Here is a 6,000-nt window from a genome sequence, read left to right on the forward strand (position 1 = left end):
AATGGCACCCTGGCCATAGGGCTCTGGTTAAAAGTAGTGTAATATATAATGGCACCCTGGCCACAGGGCTCTGGTTAAAAGTAGTGTGATATATAATGGCACCCTGGCCACAGGGCTCTGGTTAAAAGTAGTGTAATATATAATGGCACCCTGGCCATAGGGCTCTGGTTAAAAGTAGTGTAATATATAAATGGCACCCTGGCCATAGGGCTCTGGTCAAAAGTAGTGTACTATAAAGGGAATAGTGTGCCGTTTAGGTTGTACCCCTGAACTCCACTGATGGTAACAGAACCAGTTTGAACCTCCCAGATAACTTCATTAAAGACTCCTTCTGTGACGTTCCCATGACAACCGACTGGGGGAAAAGGGGGGGGGGGAGATGATGGGGAGGGGTGTTTGTCTGAATGAGGGAGGCTCCTGCTGAGAAAGAAGTCTCACGCTTGGCCCCTCCTAAACCCCCCCCCCCCCCCCCCCCTTCTCACATAGTCCCCCCCCAGCTACCAGGAACATGTAAACAGAGGAGAAACACATGTTTCAGACTATAGAGTCTAGTAGTTACAGGGGTGCAGTGTTCTCTACTGATTAGGGACTAGTTAGAGTTTTGGGGTCAACGTCTGAGGGCTCATCGGTTGAATTTGAGGAGTTCATCTGATTCAACGATGTCCTTTTGAATAAAGGAGCAACCGGTTGGGTGGAACCACTACAGACATCGTCCCATTGGTAGAGCAGCTGGTGATGGGTGGGTCCGCCCCCATTGGTAGAGCAGCCGGTGATGGGTGGGCCCGCCCCCACTGGTAGAGCAGCTGGTGATGGGTGGGCCCGCCCCCACTGGTAGAGCAGCTGGTGATGGGTGGGTCCGCCCCCATTGGTAGAGCAGCCGGTGATGGGTGGGCCCGCCCCCACTGGTAGAGCAGCTGGTGATGGGTGGGCCCGCCCCCACTGGTAGAGCAGCTGGTGATTTACTGCGTGAGAGTCTAAAACAACACTTCAACTTTCTGTACTGGGAGCTTTTCCATCAGAAAGGACCCATGAGCACCCAGAAGCCTTTATACACAGAGGGCACGTCCCCCCCCCTAAGATTTGTCCCTCGATTCAGCTTCAGCTGAAGCCAACTTCATAAAATTGCTATCAATCAAGTTAGAGTAGTTATCTTGTCTAACCATCTTAGCTGGGATGCCTGCTGGCAAGCTTGGTAGACTTCAGAGAAAAAGCAAGCTACAATCAAGTTAGAGTAGTTATCTTGTCAAGCTATAACTAAACTGTAGTGAATAACTCACATTCCTTTCAGTCCTTCACCCAGATTTGAGCAGAGGTGCACAGAAACATATTTATCTTCTATAATATAAAATAACCACCAGACAGGAGGATGTAGATTAGCTCCAAGAGGTGTGCTTAGATATGCAGAAAAATAGACCTTCAAATCCATAAATTATGCATTTCTGTTCATTACAGATCAGGGACTAATTGTGTCATTTTGTTTCCGTAATTCCTGTTAATTGGGGGGTAAATCCACTTCACCTACTGTAGTTCAATAACCCCCAAAAACAATATATAGATATTTTCAAACTCAAGGCGCCAGGTCATAGCTGACAGACAGTTCTATCTGTGGACATCTTTAAATCAGAGCAGATATTTAAAAACAGGGTGTTTGAGAAAATGTTTGAATCTTAATTCAGAGCAGATATTTAAAACAGGGTGTTGGAGAAAATGTTTGAATCTTAATTCAGAGCAGATATTTAAAAACAGGGTGTTTGAGAAAATGTTTGAATCTTAATTCAGAGCAGATATTTAAAAACAGGGTGTTTGAGAAAATGTTTGAATCTTAATTCAGAGCAGATATTTCAAACAGGGTGTTTGAGGGAACGTGATCATGAAACCCAGAGGGAGATTTTACTGTAATTCTGTTACCAAAGTCTACATCTGCACAGTTCTTCCACTAAGTTAGTTTTTGCTACATTTACCAGCGACGACTTGTTCAACGTAGTCCTTGTGCATAGACTTGTGTATGGTTTAATAAACTTTCAAATAAAGTTTGTGTTTGGCATATATTTTAAAGTTTTAAAAAAAGTCCAAGCGTAATTTGGTTAGCGTGGAATTGCCCACTCGTAGTACAACGATCCCCTTCAACACACAATTCACAATCAACTTAACAGCGAACTAAAAAAAAGACACATTCATTTCTATTTATTCTGGGTATGTGAACAGATCTTAAGGGTTGGGCCAGTAACAACTACATCTTTCCTTCCATCTCTAAAACACAGAGGGGTGGGGTTGGGCCAGTAACAACTACATCTTTCCTTCCATCTCTAAAACACAGAGGGGGGGGGGGGGGGGGGTTGGGCCAGTAACAACTACATCTTTCCTTCCATCTCTCAAACACAGAGGGGGGGTTGGGCCAGTAACAACTACATCTTTCCTTCTGGCCAACTGATGTCATCGGTGTACTCAGCACCCACCCACTAATGTGATACCATTAGGGTGCCCACCAATCACACACACACAGCTAGCTCTGCCCACCAGTCTCACACACACACACAGCTAGCTCTGCCCACCAGTCACACACATCTAGCTCTGCCAACCAGTCACACACACACACACACACAGCTAGCTCTGCCCACCAGTCACACACACACACACACACAAAGCTAGCTCTGCCCACCAGTCACACACAGCTAGCTCTGCCCACCAGTCACACACAGCTAGCTCTGCCCACCAGTCACACACACAGCTAGCTCTGCCCACCAGTCCCACACTAATGTGATACCATTAGGGTGCCCACCAATCACACACACACAGCTAGCTCTGCCCACCAGTCTCACACACACACACAGCTAGCTCTGCCAACCAGTCACACACACACACAAAGCTAGCTCTGCCCACCAGTCACACACAGCTAGCTCTGCCCACCAGTCACACACAGCTAGCTCTGCCCACCAGTCACACACACAGCTAGCTCTGCCCACCAGTCCCACACACAGCTAGCTCTACCCACCAGTCACACACAGCTAGCTCTGCCCACCAGTCCCACACACACACAGCTAGCTCTGCCCACCAGTCCCACACACACAGCTAGCTCTGCCCACCAGTCCCACACACACAGCTAGCTCTGCCCACCAGTCCCACACACACAGCTAGCTCTGCCCACCAGTCCCACACACACAGCTAGCTCTGCCCACCAGTCCCACACACACAGCTAGCTCTGCCCACCAGTCCCACACACACAGCTAGCTCTGCCCACCAGTCCCACACACACAGCTAGCTCTGCCCACCAGTCCCACACACACAGCTAGCTCTGCCCACCAGTCCCACACACACAGCTAGCTCTGCCCACCAGTCCCACACACACAGCTAGCTCTGCCCACCAGTCCCACACACACAGCTAGCTCTGTCCACCAGTCTCACACACACACAGCTAGCTCTGCCAACCAGTCACACATATGATATGAAACAAGACTGATAGTCTGTTATAGAGAGGAGATATGAAACAAGACTGATAGTCTGTTGTAAAGAGGACACATGAAACAAGACTGATAGTCTGTTGTAAAGAGGACACATGAAACAAGACTGATAGTCTGTTGTAAAGAGGACACATGAAACAAGACTGATAGTCTGTTACAGACAGGAGATATGAAACAAGACTGATAGTCTTATAGAGAGGAGGAGATATGAAACAAGACTGATAGTCTGTTGTAAAGAGGACACATGAAACAAGACTGATAGTCTGTTATAGAGAGGAGATATGAAACAAGACTGATAGTCTGTTGTAAAGAGGACACATGAAACAAGACTGATAGTATGTTATAGAGAGGAGATATGAAACAAGACTGATAGTATGTTATAGAGAGGAGATATGAAACAAGACCGACAGTCTGTTATGTTGACAGTTACATACAGTGCTACTAGTATGTAGGTTGAGTGCTGTGTGTCTGTATCTGTGTGTGTTAGAACAGCTACTGTAAACACACACACACACACTAGTCTGATGCTGTCCTAAAGGTCTCCTCTGCTTCCCCCTGACCTGCTACTAAGTTGAGTCCCAAATGGCAAACTATCCTGTATATAGCACCTGGTCAACAGTAGTGTACTATGTAGGGAATAGGTAGTACTAGTAGTGTACTATGTAGGGAATAGGATGCCATATGAGACACAGGAAAAAAACTATCCAGCAGGGAGATGGTTTTGAACACACAGTCTCTGCTTTAGCCATCATTGGTCTGGTAGAAACACGTTCCTAAACAACCTCTGTTCTGGGGCCCGTGTTCAAAACAGGAGCGCTGATCTAGGATCAGGAGCCCTCTCTCTCTCTCTGTCCATGTAATTTATCCATTACAACGATAAGACCAAACAGATGTGAGATCAGCCTTGAGATAATATAATATAATATACATGGCTCCCTGCCCAAAACGGTGAACGCTGCCGTGGAGAAGTACATGGCAGTATGTTCCACGTGTCGGAAGTATCATCTACACTATAGAACGTGTGGAGGTCAGTGGATGGAAGGACTCCACACTGTTCAACCCTCCGTTTTAGTTTGAACGTTCAGACACAATATCAAAGACAACAGATAGGAATGGAACTCATACCAACGTGGGAGAACATTCTAGACCAGCTAATGGAAGAAGAAAAACCAGAACAGATGCGTAATTTTTTTCTCATAACAATAAGATAAACCCTGAAGTCTGTCAGAGACGGAAAAATACATGTTTCAGACTTCCATATTCAATTTCACAATTTAAAAAAAACACCTCTCAAATATATATATATATATATAAATAAAACACTACAAGAGACGTTGCAATGTTGAACAACAAAGTGTGTATATTTTTTATCATGATGCATCAACAATGATTCAGTATATAACTTCACTACAGATGTATCCACATCATCAGGAGAACAGACATTATGGTTAGAAAGTTCCAATGCCTGGGATACGACTGGTCTCAATTACAGACGTTAGTGTTTGAGTTCCACACACGCACGCCACATCAGCAGTAACTGATGAAAACACAGGACCATTGCTTTTACCATGCCAACGTTTATATCCCCCCGAATTCTGTTTAAATTCATCATTCTACATACACTCCCATTCCACTTTTCTCTTCCAAAGGGCTCATCAAAATGTCAAGCGTGTCACCCCCAAAAACAATTGCGCTTCTATCCAAGGAAAAACGTAGGCTAACCATTTGCAAAAAAAACTACAAATCATATTGTGTAACACCAATGCGCAAAGTTTGCCTGGTATAATTACTTACGGTTTGGCGTAAAGTTTGTAGGGGGGGAATAAAAGTTGGTGCAACGGAGTGGTCGGTCTCCTTGTCCTGTTGTGTGTGAGCTGTCTGTCTGTTGGACTTTGGACTGATAATAACAAAGCCAAGAGTGATCAACACGACGCGGAGCGGAGCGCGGACGGGACCGAGAAGAGTGGAGATCCTAGCTCTAGTGCCGGGCGTTACGTAACCAGCTGTTAACTTTTAGAAAGGCTCAGCGTCAGCAACAAGCATGTTAGTGTAACAGCTCGGAACAGAGCGAGGGAATCCTCTGCAGTCTCCCACCATTTTAGCGAGCCTGCGCGCAATGCCCTTCTTTAACCCCTAAATCCCCGTGACGCTCGAGCGTAATTATCATGTCTGTATAGAACAAACATCAGATGCAAACATTGGGTAGGCCTACAGACTGAAATTGTATTTCTTTAATGTACCATTGCACGTTGACCTACATTGAGGTATAATAAGTCAACGCGGATGATGAGGTGAAGAGACGTTTGACTTTATAGATGGGTTTTATTGCAGGTTGAAAGTAGGTTGATGCTGTCGGTAGGGGCTATACTGTCATGAAACCATTAAGCTGTGGCCCCAAAGCTGCAGCTACTAATAGCAACAATACCCCGTGGCGCAGAGTGACCATCTCATTGGACACATAAAGGCAGAGCCCCCATGATCGGCAGGTAGCCTAGTGGTTAGAGCGTTGGACTAGTGAAAGGTTGCAAGATCGAATCCTCCG

General features: G+C 45.8%; 1 protein-coding gene across 1 annotated transcript in view; it reads right to left on the reverse strand.

Annotated features, from left to right (window-relative positions):
• The window catches only part of LOC139384450 (CD82 antigen-like), an 89,217-nt gene extending 83,790 nt beyond the window's left edge, over nucleotides 1-5,427 (reverse strand). Inside the window, exon 1 of the mRNA XM_071129216.1 lies at nucleotides 5,253-5,427. The gene's annotated coding sequence lies outside the window, so the exon portion shown is untranslated. The remainder of the gene's footprint in view (nucleotides 1-5,252) is intronic.
• Between the last annotated feature and the right edge of the window lie 573 nt (nucleotides 5,428-6,000).

This window comes from Oncorhynchus clarkii, chromosome 26 (genome assembly GCF_045791955.1).
Source record: "Oncorhynchus clarkii lewisi isolate Uvic-CL-2024 chromosome 26, UVic_Ocla_1.0, whole genome shotgun sequence".
NCBI classification, from domain to species: Eukaryota; Metazoa; Chordata; class Actinopteri; order Salmoniformes; family Salmonidae; genus Oncorhynchus; species Oncorhynchus clarkii.